Raw genomic sequence first — 22,296 nt, 5'->3', positions numbered from 1 at the left:
AGCTCCGAACTTTGTCTCTGTAACTCCTTCCCTGGGTGTTTTGTTCCCAATTCTAAGAAGGGGCACAGTGTCCACATTTTGGTCTTCATTCTTCTTGAGTTTCATGCGTTTAGCAAATTGTATCTTATATCTTGGGTATCCTAAGTTTTGGGCTAATATCCACTTATCAGTGAATACATATTGTGTGAGTTCCTTTGTGATTGTGTTATCTCACTCAAGATGATGCCCTCCAGGTCCATCCATTTGGCTAGGAATTTCATAAATTCATTCTTTTTAATAGCTGAGTAGTACTCCATTGTGTAAATGTACCATAATTTCTGTATCCATTCCTCTGTTGAGGGACATCTGGGTTCTTTCCAGCTTCTGGCTATTATAAATAGGGCTGCTATGAACATAGTGGAGCATGTGTCCTTCTTACCGGTTGGGACATCTTCTGGATATATGCCCAGAAGAGGTATTGCTGGATCCTCCGGTAGTACTATGTCCAATTTTCTGAGGAACCGCCAGACTGATTTCCAGAGTGGTTGTACAAGCTTGCAATCCCACCAACAATGGAGGAGTGTTCCTCTTTCTCCACATCCTCAACAGCATCTGCTGTCACCTGAATTTTTGATCTTAGCCATTCTGACTGGTGTGAGGTGGAATCTCAGGGTTGTTTTGATTTGCATTTCCCTGATGATTAAGGATGTTGAACATTTTTTCAGGTGCTTCTCTGCCATTCGGTATTCCTCAAGTGAGAATTCTTTGTTCAGTTCTGAGCCCCATTTTTTAATGGGGTTATTTGATTTTCTGGAGTCCACCTTCTTGAGTTATTTGTATATATTGTATATTGGTCCCTTATCTGATTTAGGATAGGTAAAGATCCTTTCCCAATCTGTTGGTGGTTTTTTTGTCTTATTGATGGTGTCTTTTGCCTTGCAGAAGCTTTGCAGTTTCATGAGGTCCCACTTGTCAATTCTCGATCTTACAGCACAAGCCATTGCTGTTCTATTCAAGAATTTTTCCGCTGTGCCCATATCTTCTAAGCTTTTCCCCACTTTCTCCTCTATAAGTTTCAGTGTCTCTGGTTTTATGTGAAGTTCCTTGATCCACTTAGACTTGACCTTAGTACAAGGAGATAGGAATGGATCGATTCACATTCTTCTACATGTTAACAACCAGTTGTGCCAGCACCATTTGTTGAAAATGCTGTCTTTCTTCCACTGGATGTTTTTAGCTCCCTTGTCGAATATCAAGTGACCGTAGGTGTGTGGGTTCATTTCTGGGTCTTCAATTCTATTCCATTGCTCTACTTGTCTGTCACTATACCAGTACCACGCAGTTTTTATCCAAATTGCTCTGTAGTAAAGCTTTAGGTCCAGCATGGTGATTCCACCAGAGGTTCTTTTATCCTTGAGAAGAGTTTTTGCTATCCTAGGTTTTATTTTTTATTACAGATGAATTTGCAGATTGTACTTTCTAATTCGTTGAAGAATTGAGTTGGAATTTTGATGGGGATTGCATTGAATCTGTAGATATCTTTTGGCAAGATAGCCATTTTTACAATGTTGATCCTGCCAATTCATGAGCATGGGAGATATTTCCATCTTCTGAGATCTTCTATAATTTCTTTCTTCAGAGACTTGAAGTTTTTATTATACAGATCTTTCACTTCCTTAGTTAGAGTCACACCACGATATTTTATATTATTTGTGACTATTGAGAAGGGTGTTGTTTCCCTAATTTCTTTCTCAGCCTGTTTATTCTTTGTGTAGAGAAAGGCCATTGATTTGTTTGTGTTAATTTTATATCCAGCTACTTCACCGAAGCTATTTATCAGGTTTAGGAGTTCTCTGGTGGAATTTTTAGGGTCACTTATATATACTATCATATCATCTGCAAAAAGTGATATTTTGACTTCATCTTTTCCAATTTGTATCCTTTTGATCTCCTTTTGTTGTCGAATTGTTCTGGCTAGGACTTCAAGTACAATGTTGAATAGGTATGGAGAAAGTGGACAGCCTTGTCTAGTCCCTGATTTTAGAGGGATTGCTTCAAGCTTCTCACCATTTACTTTGATGTTGGCTACTGGTTTGCTGTAGATTGTTTTTATCATGTTTAGGTATGGGACTTGAATTCCTGATCTTTTCAAGACTTTTATCATGAATGGGTGTTGGATCTTGTCAAATGCTTTTTTTGCATCGAACAAGATGATCATGTGGTTTTTGTCTTTGAGTTTGTTTATATACTGGATTACCTTGATGGATTTCCATATATTGAACCATCCCTGCATCCCTGGGATGAAACCTACTTGGTCAGGATGGATGATTGTTTTGATGTGTTCTTGGATTTGCTTAGCAAGAACTTTATTGAGGATTTTTGTATCAATATTCATAAGGGATATTGGTCTGAAGTTTTCTATCTTTGTTGGGTCTTTTTGTGGTTTAGGTATCAGAGTAATTGTGGCTTCATAGAATGAGTTAGGTAGAGTACCTTCTGTTTCTATTTTGTGAAATAGTTTGTGAAGAACTGGGATTAGATCTTCTTTGAAAGTCTGATAGAACTCTGCACTAAACCCATCTGGTCCTGGGCTTTTCTTCGTTGGGAAACTATTAATGACTGCTTCTATTTCTTTGGGGTATATAGGGCTGTTTATATCATTAACCTGATCTTGATTCAACTTTGGTACTTGGTATCTGTCTAGGAACTTCTCCATTTCATCCAAGTTCTCCAGTTTTGTTGAGTATAACCTTTTGTAGAAGGATCTGATGGTGTTTTGGATGTCTTCAGGATCTGTTGTTATGTCTCCTTTTTCATTTCTGATTTTGTTAATTAGGATGCTTTCCCTGTGCCCTCTAGTGAGTCTGGCTAAGGATTTATCTATCTTGTTGATTTTCTCAAAGAACCAGCTCCTTGATTGGTTGATTCTTTGAATAGTTTTTCTTGTTTCCACTTGGTCGATTTTGTCCCTGAGTTTGATTATTTCCTGCCATCTACTCCTCTTGGGTGAATTTGCTTCTTTTTGTTCTAGTGCTTTTAGGTGTGTTGTCAAGCTGCTAATGTGTGCTCTCTCTAGTTTCTTTTTGGAGGCACTCAGAGCTATGAGTTTTCCTCTTAGAAATGCTTTCATTGCTTCCCATAAGTTTGGGTATGTTGTGGCTTCATTTTCATTGAACTCTAAAAACTCCTTAATTTCTTTCTTTATTCCTTCCTCGACTAAGGTATCATTGAGAAGAGTGTTGTTCAGTTTCCACGTGAATGTTGGCTTTCTATTATTTATTTTGTTATTGAAGATCCGCCTTAGTCCATGGTGATCTGATAGGATGCATGGGACAATTTCAATATTTTTGTATCTGTTGAGGCCTGTTTTGTGACCAATTATGTGGTCAATTTTGGAGAAGGTACAGTGAGGTGCTGACAAGAAGGTATATCCTTTTGTTTTAGGATAGAATGTTCTGTAGATATCTGCCAGATCCATTTGATTCATAACTTCTGTTAGTTTCACTGTGTCCCTGTTTAGTTTCTGTTTCCATGATCTGTCCATTGGTGAAAGTGGTGTGTTGAAGTCTCCCACTATTATTGTATGAGGTGCAATGTGTGCTTTGAGATTTATAAAGTTTCTTTAATGAATGTATCTGCCTTTGTATTTGGAACATAGTTATTCAGAATTGATAGTTCCTCTTGGAGGATTTTACCTTTGATGAGTATGAAGTGCCCCTCCCTGTCTTTTTTGATGACTTTGGGTTGGAAGTCAATCTTATCAGATATTAGAATGGCTACTCCAGCTTGTTTCTTCTGTCCCAGAAGCTGTCTGCCTCTGTGCTGCACACTCTCACCTGTGCAGACTAAGTTCCTAAGTTCGGTGGAGACCTGGAACCAAGATCACTCCAAGACTTTTAACATGAAGTGATATTGGATTTTTTTCAAAGGCTTTCTAGCATCCAATGAGATGATCATGTGATTTTTTTTATATCAGTTTGTTTATATATTGGTTTACATTTGATGGACTTTCATATGATGAACCATTCCTATATCCCTCATATGAAGCCTATCAATCATGGTGAATGATGGTTTGGAATATGTTTTTGGATTTGGTTTTCAAGAATTTTATTGAGTATTTTTGCATTGAAATTCATAATCACATTTGGTCTGAAGTTCTCTTTCTTTATTGGGTCTTTGAATGGTTTAGGTATCATAGTAACTATGGCTTAATAGAATGAATTAGGTAGTGTTTCTTCTTTTTCTGTTTTATAGAATAGTTTGAGTAGTATTGGTATTATCTCTTCTTTGAAAATCTGGTAGAATTCTGTGTTGTTCTATCCCTTGGCCCCTGAGAAGGTCCTTGGGGGTAGCGGGGTAAGAAAAAGCAAAATCAAAGAAACAGATTCCGGGAGCCAGATGAGAAGTAGAAGTAGACTTGTTTATTGTTATAGTAGTGAGTGCCTTTATACCCTCTGCCCATGCCCCCTTTGTTTTTAACTGCTTGCCCAGTGTATCTTTTACCAGCCAATTGGATGTCCAGGTCATAAGTTCTGTCTTTTTTCGTTTCTGCATGTCAGGCAGGTTCCTCAGGGGTTAGAAAATGCAAAAGTACCTGCTATGCATGTGTAGAGCCATTGAGGGCTGCTAGTCAGAAGGTGGTGACTCTCCCTCTTACAATTCTGTTCTAAAACCATTTGGCCCTATGATTTTTTTGTGTTGGGAGGTTTTTTTGGTTTTTTTTGTTTTGTTTTGTTTTGTTTTGTTTTTTGACTACGTCTATCCTTAGGGGTTATGGGACTCTCTATAGTTTACCTGATCTTGATTTAATTTTACTTTGTGAAATCTGTATAGAAAATCATCCATTTCATCTAGATGTTCCAGTTTTGTAAGCATAGACTTTTGTAGTAAGATCTGATAATTTATTTTTAATTTCCTCCATTTCTGTTGTTATGTCTTCCTTTCAATTCGGATTTTGTTAATTTGGATACTGTTTCTGTATTACCTAGTTATATTGGGTAAGAATTTATCTATCTTATCGATTTTCTTAAAGAATCAGCTCCTGGTTCTGTTGATTCTTTGTATTGCTTTCTTTGTTTTGAATTAGTTTATTTCAGCCCTGAGTTTGTCTATTTTTTGCAGTCTACTCCTTTTGGATATGTTTGCTTCTTTTTGTTCTAGAGTTTTGAGGTGTGCTGTTAAATTGCTAGTGTAGGATGTCTCCAATTTCTTTGTGTGTGTGTATGTGTGTGTGTAAATTAAAATTTAATTTTACCTTACAAAAAGTCTTGCTCATCAAATGTATTATAGAGGAAACATTTTTATTAGATATTTTATTTATTTACATTTCAAATTTTATTCCCTTTCCTCATTTCTCCTCTGAAACCCCCCCTATCCCATGCCTCCCCATGCTCACTAACCCACCCACTTCTGCTTCCCTGCCCTGGCATTGCCCCTACACTCAGGTATCTAGCCTTCACAACGCCAAGTGCCTCTCCTCTAATTGATGGCCCAAAAGGCTATCCTCTGCTACATATGCAGGTGAAGGCTTGAGTCCCTCCTTGTGTATGCTTTCTTTGGTGATTTCATCCCTGGGAGCTCTGAGGGATCTGGTTGGTTGATATTGTTGTTTCTCCTATGGGGTTGAGCTTGGGTCACCCCTTCAACTCCTTGGGTCCTTTCTCTAGCTCCTCTATTGGGGACCCTGTGCTCAGTCCAATGGATGGCTGTGAGCCTCTACTTCTGTATTTGTCAGGCAGAGCCTCTCAGGAGACAACTATATCAGGCTACTGACAGCAAGCACTTGTTGGCATCCCACATTAGTGTCTGTATTTGGTGTTTGTATATGGGATGGATCCCCAGGTGGAGCAGTCTATGGATGGCCTTTCCTTCCTGTGCTCCACACTCTGTAACTACTTCCATGGGTATATTAATCTCCCTTCTAAGAAGGACCAAAGTATCCACACTTTGGTCTTTCTTCTTGAGCTTCATGTGGTCTGTTAATTGTATATTGGGTATTCTGAACTTCTGGGCTTATCACTTATCAGTAATATCTACTTGTCAGTGAGTGCATATCATGTGTATGTGTGTTTGTTTTGTTTTATTTTGTTTTGTTTGTGATTGGGTTACCTCACGTAGGACATTTTCTAGTTCCATTCACTTGCCTAAGAACTTCATGAATTCATGGTTTTTAATAACAAAGTAGTACTCCATTGTGTAAATGTACCCCATTTCCCTGTATCCATTTGTCTGTTGAAGGACATCTGGGTTCTTTCCAGCTTCTGGGTATTATATCCTCCATAAGGTCTCTATCATATTCATCAGATGATATTTTAAGTCAGAATCTTGCTCTTTGAGTGTATTAGGAGATCCAGGGATTGTTGCAATGGGAGACTGGGATCTGATGGTACCATATTATGTTGACTTCTGTTGCTTATGTTTTTGTGCTTGCCTTTTACCATTTGGCCTGAGTTTCTAAGAGTAGAGCAGGTCTCTATGGAGGCAGGTAGAGAAGTGTGATGTATGTTAGAGCAGGTTTCCTGACAGGTAGGCAGTGCTGTCTCTTGTTAGGGCAGGACTTCTATGTTTCCTTAGTTAGAACAGACCTCCTGTGTCTCTGTGTCCTTGAGTCCTTGGATAGGTCAGACCTCCTGAGAGACAGGATGGCTTTAGGGTCCAGGGACAGGCATGCCGTTCTGTGTTCCTGGTTATGGCATACCTCCTGTGAAACAAGTAAGCTGTGTTAGTGGTTATGGGAGACCTCCACAGAGGCAGTTAGGCTGTGGCATCCAGTGTGGGCAGGGTCACCAACTGCCACAGGTTCAGGTGGAGTTTCAGACAGGAAGGGACATAAATACATTTATAAAATTATATAAATCATTAAGGTTTATAGAAATCCTCCTGCTGTCAGAAGAATTCTCTAAAAATTAGGTCCATCAGTACACATACTAAGTGATGACCAAAAAATCCCATATTCTTGGAAATGAATCTTTTATTTGCCCTCAAAATAATCTGCAAAGGGAGACATTGGTCTCTTCTGTCACTTCTGCATGTATGCATTTCTACAATTTTCCAATGAGCAATTTTTATCCCCCTAGAGAAGTTGATCACTGGGTATTGATACGATTGCCTGTAATAGCTCCAGAGAGAATGTAGTTTAGTTGGCTTTAATAGTTCCTAAGGCACCTCTGGTATTTTAAAAGTCTAAAAAAAAACTTTCTTCCTACAGGCTGATTCTGGGACATCTTAAAGCATCTCTTCCTAATATTAGAACCAGTGAACCTACATTTAAATTCACCAGTTTTATCAGAAACTATGCAAACCTTGATGCTGCATTTATCCTGGGGAAAGGCTATCACCTCATTACTGGGTATAGGTCTTTTGTTCACTCCATGTCTTGACCCTTTGGTGTTTAAAATCATCTCCTTTGAAGAACCCTGTTCAAATTTCCATAAGACTAGGGTAAAGATCAAATTAGAGGAATCGCTCAATTTTAAGTTCTAAAAGAAAAGCATCTTTTCTTACTGGTGATTACTGAATTAATTCAAATGACTTCATAGTTCCATGTTTAATCAAAACTAATGAATTCATCACCAGTGCACTGATTTGTTCGATTAGAATGAAAAAAGGTCACTTTCATTATTTTTGCCTCTTTAATCTTGCTTTCTCCTTTGAAAAGAATAGATTGAATGCATCTTGAAAAAGACTCTTTTCCTGTATTATATGAATCAATTTGATTCCATATGAATAGTCTTTGCTTGGCTTTTCAATGTGCTTAAAATGGGTATAATATGACAGGCATACATTGTGTATCTATTTTGTCCAGAAGAATATCCTAGGGAAGATTTACATATAACCTCTTTACAGCATTGGGAACATACCAGTTATCATATCTGACAATGATTCTAAATTATCCCTTTCTCTGTGTCCAGTCCCTTCTCTTCTTCCAATTGATTCTGAATTTGTTAAGAAAAGACTGTAACATCAGTTTGTATTCTCTATGAATAAAATGGCAGTACTTAGCTTTCACTCAACCAAATTTATTTGCTAAATGAATGAAATGACTATATTATACGAGAGGATTATTTACTAATTTATACGCTATACTCTACATCTTTTTTTTTTCATGGTGCCAGGAAATGATTGCATTTCTACATCAGGAATCCATTATTCCAATAATACACTGGGGAAGGGTAAAAAGCTGAAATGCTGATTTTACTGTTGTTGTTTTCTTATATAGATGGATAAAGCGAAACTGAGAAACATACTGTCATCCTTTTATCATTTTTCTATTGTTGCTGTATAGCACATGCCAAAAGTCTTGACAGCTTTAACTAGGATGCACATAGTTTCATATGTTTTGTTAGTTCACAAGTCTGAAGTGGTTCCCAAGGGGATAAAATCAAGATACTAATAAAGCTGTTTATTTTCTAAGAGACAAAGAAATTAATCCAGTCCATTTCTTTCCAAACCTCTTAAAGCCAATTACATGTCTTAGGTTTTAGACCTTTTTATACAACTTCACGGTCCATAATTCTGGAATTAGTCTTACTCCTGACATATTCTGTTTGGATTTCCACTTTTCTTTCCCTCTTTTCTTTTATAGTTGATGGCTATTAAAATGAAATTGCATTTAAGTTAATAACTAGGCATAATTACCCTATCCCGAGCCACTTATTTAATCATGTGTTCAAAATCTGTTTAAAATACAAATGAACATTCTCATAGGTCCAAGAATCAGGACATAGATATCTTCAAACTGTTATGATTTTGTGCATCAGGCTCTTATATAAAATTTAATGGACCTAGTTTGAATCAGAAATAGTATTTAAATACCAGGCCTTCTAAATAACCTCTTATTTCTATCCTTGGTTTCTGAACACATTTATTTTACTCATTGTAGAGAGAAAACCATATATTATTGTTGATTTCAGATATTTTGACATCTTACAATAGAGTATCACAACCTTAAATAACATTTTGGAGCAGTACCTTGTTCATACATTTGAAAGTCTTTTTTAATTGATGCTTTATGCCTTAGAAGTTTGTCTGTGCACATGTAGTTAGAACAATGGATGCTAAGACTATATGCCCATTGCATAGTTTCTTTGTAGTAAAGTATAAATACCCTATTTTAGTTCTTGATCCCATGTGGTAGTATTTATCATGTATTTCACTGCACGAAGTCTTATTGAAAGGAAAGTAAACTTTACCTAAATAAACTGATGATTCTTATAAGGTAGAAATAATGTGACAAATTTGTTACTTAGCTGTGGTTTCTCTCTCTGACTTTCCCCCTATTTCCTTATGTTGCTTGAGGGTAGAACATTCAATAAGTGCATAAGTACAAATACAGTGAAAAAAAAGTTGTGTGTTGGAATTCTGCTAGGCCACCATCTATCAGGATGACTGGATAACCTGTATACCAACTATGATGATTAATGATCGTTACAAGTTATAGGGGAAAAACCAGAACAAACAAACAAACAGACAGACAAAAAAACAAAAAGAAATAAACCATAATAAATAAACAATAACTAGGCAACAATCTTCTTACTATGGCTGTGTAAGATTTTCTCAATTAGATTAAATAACGTGAGAAGATTCTCTCTAAACTCAAGAAACAGCTTACAATGAGCTAGGGTCCCAGGCTAGTTAAAAAAGTGAGAGGGGGTTAAAAACCACCTTGCTTTTCTCAAGTTTTCCTAACTGTATTTTTAGTCTAACCAAAGAGGTCTTACTCAAGCTGTCATTGATAGAACTAGGCAGTGGGTCCCAACAAAAACACACCATATGTCAGGTCTCACATGGGAGGTTGATTGGGCAGGAAAATAGAGGCAGCATTTGGGAGAGGGTGGAAAGAAGATGGGGGGGGGGCAAGGAGGACTTGATTTATTGGGCCCATGGTTTATGTGCAACTGGAGAGACATTGTCACCTATTAGGCAACTAGAGATGAAGTTTCTGGATCCCTCAAAAACTGGCTGTAAAGTTGCCTGGTTGCTGTGAGTCACTTTTAGCTGTCCATGGATGTGCCTGAATGCCAACAGCCATGACTTTTCTGCTGTGACAGTTTCTCTATGCACACTGTGAACAAGAGCAAACCCCTCCTGTCTTAAATTTCTTCAATCAGGCATTTTGTCCCAGAAATGTGTGTGTGTGTATGTGTGTGTGTGTGTGTACTATTATAGAAAATTAGTGTCATGAAAGGGTGCAGCTGTGATGAATCTGACCATTGGCTCCTAGTCTTTTCGTACTTGTTTGTTGCCTAAAGGTAGTGGCACAAGCCTTTGGTCTCAGTACTCAGAATTCAGAGGCACTCATATCTCTCAGTTTAAAGCTAGGCTACTCTAAAGAACAAAATCCAGGGCAGTCAGGAAAACGTAGTGAAATTCAGCCTTAAACAAGAATAATAACAAAATGTTTTAGGAATTATGTAAGATTGGAAGCTATAGACTAAAGTCATACGATGTTGTAGGCAGAAATTGTTTCCCCATTCCCCGACAGGCTGAAAAGTCAGGGTGTGAATGAAGTGTGAACAGTAAGTGGAAACCCATTCTGTGATTTCTCAGAGGATGACAAGGACTTTCTTGGAAACCAGATAACTGTGTATGTGTGTTAAGTTCTGACAATGAATGGGGCTGAATTCTGCTTGTGTCTTGAGAAATTGAAAGTGGTTGAATTCCGACCTAAGAAATAGACGAATTATTTTAGCAGAAGAAATTTCAAAACAGGTTAAGGTTCAATCTCACTGCTCTCATCTTAAGTTCAAAGTGAGGAAGAGTTAAGAGTGCAGATAGAAAGACAGGTAAATGTGTGGCCAATCAAGGAGAATGTTTGAGTTTAAGATTACATACAAGATATGATGACAACAACAATTATAATTGTCAAAGAGAAACCTTGTGATCTGGACTGGGAAAATTCAAAGGAACTTGGAGGGGAAGGAATACTCATTGACATCTCCATCTATGAGAATCCCCTAATTTGACATAGAGGAAAAAATACTATGGATTATGTTTTCAGAGATTTTGAACTATAGTTCCTTGCCAATGTTGTCTTTGGTATTATGGAGAGATGGTAGAAAATATGGTAAAAGAAATTTCATCTCATAAAACATCCTAGAAGCAATATGAGAGAGAAAGAAAGAGGAAAAGAGGTCCCTATATTTCTCTATAGACCTATCTATTCCTAACTTCTTTCAACTAGGCCCATCTCTAATGGTTTCTACAATAGCTTGAAAACAAAGCCTTAAAGTGAAACTTTCATATATATTTCAAATTTGAACAATAAAAATAGATACTACTTTTCTGTCAGTTCTTCTCTATTGAGGTTTAATACTCATTTTTAAAGTATGCTATTTTGTAAAGGAGCATGAACCAATTTTCACAGTTTTTATATGTGTAGTCTAATGAGACACTCTTACTTTAAAAGTAGCTGAATGAAAATTGGAAGTCTATGAAGAGCCAAGTATTTCCTATCCCATCATCTACCTTCTAACCGAGGGAATGATCAGTAAAGGAACTTGCAATAATTTCATTCTAGCAAAAAGTTAGCTAAATAAGTTGCCAGGAATTCTAATACCATGAATGTATGTATTAGAACTACAGTGTTCTTTCATGGGAAGACCTGGAACATTCTTCTAGTTGCTTTGCTTATGTTCAGAAAAGCAGATCTATGTGAGAATAGACAGCAGAATGGCACATTTGGGGGAAGATACCCTCCTTTTTCCTGATGATCGGCAAGCTTTCCAGAATACTGTATGGAGTACCATATTACAACCCATCTCCATATGTTTCTGTGCATAAAAAATAACTTATTGTGTTAATCTGAAGACAGAGTCTCCCTGGCTGGTCCAAGCTGGGCTGGAATTTCTGATCATCTTGACTCTGCCTTGCCAGTACTGTAAGTGCAAGTATGTGCTGCCATGCCTGGTAGAATAAATTCTTGTTTCTCATTCATAAGACCTTCCTTTTGATGGTCAGCTATCACTACTTTGCCAATGTGGTTTCTAGATTCTACTGTAACTATTAAAATACCCCTTCTTCCATTGTAACTCACTGAGCAATGCCAGCTGCTCACTGAATGAGGACAGCTACCATTTCCCCCTAATCATTTCTATGTTCCTACTAAAATAATGCTGATTGTTGTGGTTTCAGTATGGACTATGTCCAAATTATATATCTTTTAGCCATATATAGTTCATTGATCATAACTTTCCAGAAAGAAGCAATGGGGAAATTATTGATTCACATAATAACAAAGTCTTAAAAATGCTACACAGTTTTAGCTCTTGCAAAGTGAAACTAAATGTTCTCGTCTTGAAGCCTAAGAAACAGATACTGTGATTTCCTAGTTGACTGAGAGGTCCAAAGATCAAGAACACACTGTGCAAAAGAAAAAACAAATCAGTGAATCAGTTTAACCTTTTTCCACATTTTTGTTACTTTCAAGCCATATTTATATTGGAACATGTTTAAGAAAATTGAGTAGAGCCATCATCTTATTAGTCCATCAGACTATGTTTAATTTATATATATATATATATATATATATATATATATATATATATATATAATTTAAAAGGTCATTTTACAATTTTTATGTGATAAGGCATATACATTTCAGTGTTTGATTTGATCATTTTGACATGACAGCTGCAAAATTGTTACAGATCACACATACTTACAAACTGCTTAAAAGTATATTTTTTCTTTCATGCTAACCAGTCATCCATCCATCTCTGTCAGAGCTTTCCATGTGTGGGACAAGCTAACTAGCTACATTTGCAAAGAAGCTGTTTGACAGTTTTCTGAATCATTCTCCTGTCTCCACCTCCCATCTTACCATAAGCATTCTGGGACACAAATGATCCATCAGAGCATCTGGCTTTTTGTGGCTTCCAGAAATTGAAGGAGGTTGTCAAATTTGCCACCCCTAATTTAAAAATTTAAGACAATATAGCAATGCAGGTTGAAACACATTCATTATGAGTAGGGAAAGTGACATGTAAGAGCAGGACAGCAGTATATGTGCTAGTCTGAGACTGAATTCTAAAGATAGTTTCTTGAATTTCAAATGAACTGAGTCCTTCACATTATATATATATATATATATATATATATATATATATATATATATATATGAATATAGGAAGTTGAAGGAATTTTCCATATCTTAATTGAAATGGAGATTATAAAACTTGAGCTTTTGTTAAAATTTGTTTTAATATATATCTAAATAGTATTAGTTATATAATATCTAAAAGATTGACTTAAAAAGAGATTAAATATTTAATGATATTCGAAAGCCCTTCCAAGATGTTTGAAAGAACATTGTTCAAAAGTGGTGCATTTGGGACCCCCACTAAGCCAGACCAACTGTAGAGTTTTGATTTGATCTCTCTTCGTTAAATTTTAAACATATTTAAATGCAATAAAAGAATTACTTTAAGGTCTTAATACTTAAAATTCATCCTGTAGGATTGTCAGCACTTCTGACATCAGATATCTAAAGAAATTTTTGTCAATTTCATTAGGAGGCTAAACAGAAGATGCTGATCCTCTATAAGCACCAGCAGGCTGCACCGTTTTTGTTGTTGTCTGGTTGGTTGGTTCGTTTTTCTTTTTTTAGAACTTCTCTCATCTCCCACTCCCCAAAGACATTAACGATAGCTTTAAAAATAGTTTAAAATTAAAAGCTCTGTGAAAAGTTAAAAAAAAATCAGAGTAGTATCTGGAAGATTATGATAACATATTAAATTAAAACTGAGCTTAGCGTTGATAGCAATCAAGAAGCCTCCAGTCATAGAACAGTTTGTGAAATTACTGAGATGATTGTCATAATCTTCCGTTCTGACATTTAATGTTTAAACCCAAGTTCATGAAGCTCCGTCCCTTGCTGGATGTTACACAGGTAGTCAGTAGAGCAAAGGCCAGAACCTAATCACGTTTTCCCTATGACCCAAACCAGTACTCTTCTGGTTTCAGCTGGTATGCAATCGTCTAGCTGTCGGGAACCTCTGTGTTCAGAGCACTTTAGAACAGATGAAATGATATTTGCAATAAAATGATGGGGTAATCAAATTCAAGGGCTCTCACTTATGTGGATTTCTGTGTTTACTTTACAGAAAATATACCTATTGAACCATAGAATGTTTAGCAAAAGGAAAAAAATAATACTTTTAGGAAAGAATTATTATTCACAGTAGAACCTATGAAAGGCCCATTATGGGATTTAGAAGCAATCACTTAGAGACCTCTCTTCAGCTAACTGGTATTCTCTCCACATGTCCCTGGAGAGGGACGAGATGGATGATTCGATCCCTGAACTCATGGGATTGGACAAACGGACCCACTTCCTGTTTCCTCCAAAATAATGGATTTCCCTTCTGTCAGTTGCTTATTTGTGTTGGTGAGTTAAAGGATAATGTCACAAGACTAAATGTTTACACATGTGTAGAACGTCTTCACTGTGATGTCAGAGCAAAGTTCTTACTTCATGTCAAAATGACAAATCTAACTATAGAGGGTGAAGTTCTCTATAATTAAGATTATTCATTAAGCTGTCCTAACTTCTTGTACACTGAAAAGTGGTAATACAAAGTCCTAGATCTGTAAATATTTTCAAGACTTCTCAGGAGTAAGATGGCAATTTATTCCAAGTGTATATGTCTAGCCTATTAACAACTTGTCACTAGATATAATACTATTTTTCCTTTCATAGTCACAGATATTTGTGTTATTTTGAGAACTTGCACATGGTGCAGTATAAAAATGTTTTATTTGCAATTTAAATTATTTTTCTGTAACAGCCATAAGATGAAGGGAGATGAAGTAACCCCTATTTGGGGTTGAAATATGTTATACAAAAAGATCTTATTGCAGTCTAGCTGCCTATATCTTGGGATATAGTCATGCCCTGGAATAAATTAATCTCAGTGACAGTTTGTAAAGATGTGCACATAGATGAGTAGCTTGGGCCTTTCATCTAGCATGGCTGATTCTTTCATGGGAAGAGGGAAGAAAGAGAGAGAGAGAGAGACTTTGACAAGATACAGGTAGAGATTGGAGTATACATGAGTCAAGGGCACAGCAATCCATATTAAATATGGAAGTGGTTAGCAGAGGTACCTGCTGTAGGCTGATTACAAAGAAAACACTGACCTGTCAGATTATCATGGATTATTAAAAGCACCAATTCCTATAAGAATTTTCTGTTGTTTTATGGTACCATATTGTGTTATTTTATCAGCTCTAAGAAGTGAAATTTATGTGCTTGTCTCTCTCACAATGATGTATCTAAGATGAAATGGAAACATTTGAAGTTTTCTGAGTTGTAAAAGAAATTAAAAGATGTATTTTGCATATATGAATATTTTAGGGTCTTTTACTTAGTTTTATGATGCTTGACAAACTTAGCATCATTTGTGGCTTAGTAGCAATTGCCTTTTTCAGTGTTAGACACTTTCTAGAGATCTTAAGCAAATTCTTTTTGATATGAGAACTAACTATCCAGAATTCATATATCTTTTTAAATTCCTATCTACCTAGTCAATATAGTTCTTTCCTAATTAAACCCCAATAAACCATAACCCCAACATTGAATAACTATGCCTTAGTGTATAAAACAGCATGAACAATCCCCAGTTTAGGATTTCTCCTCATTCTTCTGCTGCTGCATAAAGTAATTGCTACCTTACATATAAAAATGGCTTACCACTATTTGTGAGCAGTAGGTAATTAATTTTTGGTGAAGACAATTAACACTGACATCTTTCAGTACCTCATTGTAACAAGATATTGGAAACATGTTAAAAGGTATGTATTTTTTTTTTTGAAATATAAGTAACTCCATTGGTATTAACACTGGTAGAAGTAGGCTGCAAATCACATCAAGATAATGTTATTTTTTTAGTTTGTTTTGGTTATAACTTTATTGATAAGAAACATGGTCTTAATTAGTAAATCAAGTAAAATTTGTCCATATACTTACAACAAAACACACAATGTAACAGTCAACATTTAAATCAACAAACTGAGTGAAAGAATTAATAAGAAGTGACAACTACACTGAATAAAATAAAAATTATGTGTAGATATGTAATACATATTTACATATTTACTACAAAAATAATATGATATCCCAGGCATCCATTCAGTTCAGAGTAGTATGAAGTAGGAGTGGAATCAGACGATGCTAATTGATGTGTCATCCATAATCAAGAATTGTATTTTAGTTAGTCTTCTGCAATATAAAACCTAAACTGAAAAAAAGTTCTATTTATTGATCTATTCACTAAATTGTTTGAATATGGTATGTGGACCTCAAGTTAAAAATCATCTTTTAAAATGGTAACTCCAGCTTTGGTATAAGTGAACTATATTGACTATACCACATGGTATTATGTAATAGAGGAAAAGCCTGGCTTAGTAAACTGCATCCAAGCAGTAGAACAAAATATTCAAGAAAACTACTCAATTATATAGCCCAATTTTTAAAAAGGTATTTCATTATTCATTTATTCATTCATTTATTCATTCATTTATTTATTTTGTGTATTCACATACTATGGATCTATGTCTGTCCTAGTATCTAAATATATTTCTTATACTTACAGCACTTTTATAAAAGCAACTAAATAAATACCACAAAGGAAAAAAAAGAGAGAAATACTAGGAATTGTTATTGGCAATTTCTTTTTCAATATCATCTTGAGCAAGAGAGATGCAAATCGTCACAGACTGAGATACTAAGTTCCCATACAATTTTCTCTAAGGCTAAGGTTCATCTGTATCTAATCGCAGAAATAAAATCCAGATTGGTTTGAACAACTCACTAACCAACAATGTCAAGTATCAATATGTAAACGCAGAAGGAAAAGTGACCTTTGCATGAGAGTTACAAGGATACCGTATCAAATGCCTCCACTTGCCATTGCATGGATGAGTTTATGCCCTGCTTTACAATGAATGTCCTAAGAAACTGGCCAAAATGAGACACTTCATGTTTCATCCTTTAATTTCAAGTAGTATATAAACAAGTATAATATAAGGATGTATTGATTAATATGAAATTTAAGATCCATAACTTTAGTATTTCTGCTTTAGACTTGAGGAAACACAGCCACAAACAACTTCTATAATTTGTTAGGTAAAACAAACAAAAATAATGGAATGAAAATATTCCCTACTGGCACTCAGTCAACAAATGCTTCTTCGTGATTGTTAATTGTTGGATAATAATGTTTTGATTCATTCTTCTTCTCCTAGTTCTACACTGAACAAATGAACCTACAAAAGGCATAGTAGATGCCTTTGTCTAGATTTGTTCATATAGTATTTGAAATTAAACACTGAGACATAAAATGCATACCAATTGTCAAATTGCTTTTAAAATATCTTGTTACTTTTAACTAGACATCCAAGATTTTAACTTATTGACTGTCAGCCTTAATGTTACACAGAATACATGTCACAAGCTACATGATTTGAAGTGATACCTAGTAGCCTAAACTCCAAACTTGCATTTACAGAAAGAATTCTCACATTACAGACACCTTTAGTTTTTTATTTGGAGATATCTCCTATTTAGAAAAAAGCAAAATGTGGTGTAAGCTTATCATTTTATTCATGGATAAACCCTCAGTAAACTGTCAATCTCCTCATTGCAATTCAATTTTTATATCTGGGAAACCTGATAAAACACTACTAAAACAACCATAAATGAGAAATGTCTTGGAGTCTGGCGAGTTCCTCCACGTGAACATGACTTTATAAGTTTATAATTCTATGAGCCTAATTGCTCTTTTGACTCTTCATTAAAATTGTGAATATTATCATTTTTCTTTCAGGGAATAATGTGAATATTAATAGCTATTTTTATTATGGAATTAGCTGTAAGTAAAGATATAAATATTCATGAGAAAAAAGTTATTTGCAATCACTCTCAAGCTCATTCAGTCTGCTAGGTTTAGCATTTGAAGTTTCTAAGTTATATCTCTGTGTACACTTCATACATGTGAATAAATAAGTACATGCCCCATGATGAGTGCTTCATGAGATATAGAACATAAGGAAACTAAGCATATACTTCCTCTATTTATCAGCATAACATATAACTCAAGACGTGATGTAAAAGATAAATACACTTAACAAACTTTATTATTCCATTTAAGTTTACAGCAAGCTTCTAGCTAATGGAAAAATAGACATAAAATAAAAATATTTAAAACTTGAATAGGTTTTATTGTAGGCTTCTATTCTTCAAAACCTACTTTATTTAGTTACTTAAACACACTAACCTTCATTCTACCCCCCAACCAGAGGTATTAAATAAAGGAGGTTAATAGGAAAAAGGGGCAGAAGTAGTTCTTTGGAGCATTTCTCATCTTAGTTGTCAGGATATCAACAGTCTTATCCAATAGCAAACATCAAACATGAATCAGTAGCAGTGACCCTATCCAGCTGAAATAGCATGAGTCAGTGGAAGTGGAATCAGTCAGAATACCATGAAAAGTTCTTTGGTGTTTTTCTCTCTTCAAAGTAAAGACCAATGAAGACCAGAGAGCCATTGCATGGCTAGGGATGCAAGATGTCTGTGGGGCTATATTTATCTTCTTTCTAAACATCACATGCCCTCTCACATGTCTATTTCAGCAAAACATCCTCTCAGAAGATACCTTCCCCCCAAAAAATCACGTGACACAACCAAGTTCTCAAAGAAACCAACATTTTCCACTTCAGTTCTTAAGAAACAAAGTCTTTTCCAGAAAAAAATTAGTTATTTACTTTCTAACTGATTTTCATGGGAAGAATAATCCATGTAATAAAAAAAGAAGGAAGGGGCTTGGTTAAGGGGTCATTAAAGACACATAAAACTTGTTAAGTATACCAGAATTGCTCAAATGTCATATGCAGGAGTTAATGATCATCATTATAGATATAATAACAATGAGGCATAATATAATATGTCTCTGTTCTCAGCAAAACCATCAGGAATGGAACACCTTTATGCTTTTCTTAGAAAATAGAGAAATGGGGAGATGCCTCAGCCTGTAACAGGGTGCCTTTCCACACTGAGGACTAAGCTAGAGGCATAAGGGCTCCAAAGCTCTCATGACCTTGCTGTCAAAACACAGTGTGACCTTTGTATTATCAGTTGTAAAGCAGTGAGTTGAACATTTTGATGCATTATCTGTTTTATTTTTAATTTTCAAAATAGCAGCAACATGAGACTAATCCTCCCTCAACAGCAAAGAGATGGACATGTAAAGATTCAAACACCTTTTTGAAAAAAAAAATCACTCAGCAGTTGAGGGATAGAGTTGAGATTAGCACCACTATGTGTCTGAAACTAAACCCAGGTTTTAGGGATTAGGTTGTTCTTCTTTATACAGAGAGTGATAATTTATGTTTGTCATATGTATAGTCTGTTTATTATATTAAAGGTGATCAAGAAAGAGAAAAAGAAATATACTAGAAAAAGAGCTATTTTGCCTTAAGTATTAATAAAATAGATATTAATATCATATATATCGGACATGTACTATTGAAACCCAAGTATAACAGAACGTGAGAAGAGAAAATGGTTGTCTGCAACTCTAAAGATAATTAATGCCTTCTAAAGTATGCCATATCAATTGATTTCAGAGAATTTGTTAGATGATATGACAAGGAGTGACTCTGCCCTCCCCACAGAGAACATTTTGTGCCTCAAAAAATATATGGGATGCAGAAGATTGCTCATCAGGTAAATGTTCTATGGGTTGTAATTAAGCCCACAAAAGTTGTGATTCATTCTGGCACACAGATAAATAAGTATTATGCTTTATTTATTAGTTTAAAAGTAAGACAGAAAGCAAAATCTTGTCTGAATTAGATACAACTAATTCCCATTCCCATTACTAATTCACATTCCCTGAACATCAATACACACTCCTCACACACACTAACTGTGCTGTGAAGTCTACAACCAGAAAAGGTAGTTATGATTGGTTTTTCATTCTTACCAGCTATATTCTTCCTATTTCTCATTGCCTTGTGATATTTTCTATCTTTTCTCTTCTGGGTTGGATGTGAAGGTACAGAGGAAGTATAGATACAGGGAATAAAAATTTTTATTGCTTTGTTGCTTAGGCTAAGAGTAAGGGAAAGAGAAGATAACCTTTTCTTTTGGTTATATACATATATAAAATTCAGGACCAGAGGTGTAGGTCAGAGATAGATTCTTCCCTGGCAGAGGCAAATAACACTAACCCATGACTCGATTTCCTACCAGGGCTGATGACTAAGTGCTTATGTAAATCAAAAAAAAAAAAAAAAAAACAAATGTTTCAGGACATGATATAAAAGGACTTTAACTTGTATCATTTCTTTTCAAATAAATAAAACATAATGTTGGTGTGTTCTGTGACATAATAATAAAGGAAAATAATATTTGGTATGGGGATTTTCATTAAAGAGATTGGACAATCATGTATTTGTAAGTACACTGCAATCCGAATAGAAATGGTGACATTGTGACTGCAAAGTTCAGGTTGTAGCTGAATCTCTAATAAGGAGGGTAAATTCATAGACTCCTGCATCTACACTATGGGATAGGGTTGATGCAAGCATGGCACCTGGGAGGCAGGGTAATGTACAAAATAGAGCATCCTCAGTGGTCTCAAGTCTCTTCTCTAGGTACCAGGACACTGGTAGAGAGAAGCAGGGAGAGGGTATCAGCAACCAGGGTCTAAAGTCTACCTTTCTCCTCTGGGCTTCTGGGCCAGGCGGAGAGGAGGGGGCAGAGCCCAGCTCTATGCAAGCAGTATTCAGTCTGATTGAGAGTGAGTGACCATTGTATCCAATGGTCTTGGAGGGAGAAAGCCTTCCTCTTGAGTTTCAGGCATGACTCATATATATATATATATATATATATATATATATATATATATAGTATATAGTATATATAATATTATATTATATATACTATATATTATATATATATAATATATATATATTATATATATTATTATATATATTTTATATAATATATATATATTTATATAATATATATATTATAATATATATATAATATATATATATTATTACATCTTTTCCTCAATTACATTTCCAATGCTATCCCAAAAGTCCCCCATACCCTCCCCCCCACTTCCTTACCCACCCATTCCCATTTTTTTGGGCCCTGGTATTCCCCTGTACTGGGGCATATAAAGTTTGCATGTCCAATGGGCCTTTCTTTCCAGTGATGGCCAACTAGGCCATCTTTTGATACATATGCAGCTAGAGTCAAGAGCTCCGGGGTACTGGTTAGTTCATAATGTTGTTCCACCCATAGGGTTGCGGATCTCTTAAGTTGAAGGTTTTCCCCATGGTGATCCTTAATGATGCAGCTCTCTGAAATGATCCTTGCTTGATCATGCTAGTTTATTTGATGATTGATGTAAATCCATACACTTTATTGAGGGTGAACCAGGGATTATATATCTTTTGTGGGAAACAAATACCCAGGAAGATTATCGCATTTGCTTAAGGTTCAGGGCTATGTAGATACCTCATTCTCATGGAGAAGGACTCCAGGTGTTATTTACTTTACATGATTGACTAGCCATGATCCTCTCAGTGGGGTGTCATGTTCAAGATCAGGTAGATACACAGATAGGTAGGGAGTGGGTCTAGTCCTACCAGTATCAGATCTTTGAGATTTTTGGAGTCTGAGCTCCACTCAATTTTGCCAGTTCCTGTGTCTATATGGTAACACTGTCCCATATGCCCTACAGAATTGTAGTAACATATATGGCTTTGCTAGTAATGTTGTATATATAAACCATTTCCTATTAATATGTTATCATCCTTAAGTGCTAGAGCATCAAAACATATCAATGTCTTTCCAATTTCTGTTTGCCTGCTTGCCTTCCTTCCTCTCATTTTCCTCCTTCCTTCCTTCCTTCCTTCCTTCCTTCCTTCCTTCCTTCCTTCCTTCCTTCCTTCCTTCCTTCCTTCCTTATTTTCTTCCTTCCTTCCTTCTTTCTTTCCTTCCTTCCTTCTTCTTTCATTCTTTCCTTCCTTCCCTCCTTCATTCCTTGCTTCCCCCCTTCCTAGTGGAAAGTGGGAGCTGACAAATAAGCTTCAATGCATTTTTAAGGCTGAACCTTCAGTGGTGAAAACAGAATCCTTTCCTACTCCTACAGAGTTGTATTTTGAGTGAAAAAAAATGCCCTGATTATGGGGTGAATCCCTGGATATGGCAGACTCTAGATGGTCCATCCTTTTGTCAAAACTCCAAACTTTGTCTCTGTAACTCCTTCCATGGGTGTTTTGTTCCCAATTCTAAGAAGGGAC

This window comes from Mus caroli, unplaced genomic scaffold (assembly GCF_978045245.1).
Source record: "Mus caroli unplaced genomic scaffold, Mus_caroli_1 scaffold_4, whole genome shotgun sequence".
In the NCBI taxonomy this organism is placed as follows: Eukaryota; Metazoa; Chordata; class Mammalia; order Rodentia; family Muridae; genus Mus; species Mus caroli.
The sequence above is the reverse complement of the archived record's forward strand: the minus strand, read 5'-3'. Positions refer to the sequence as shown.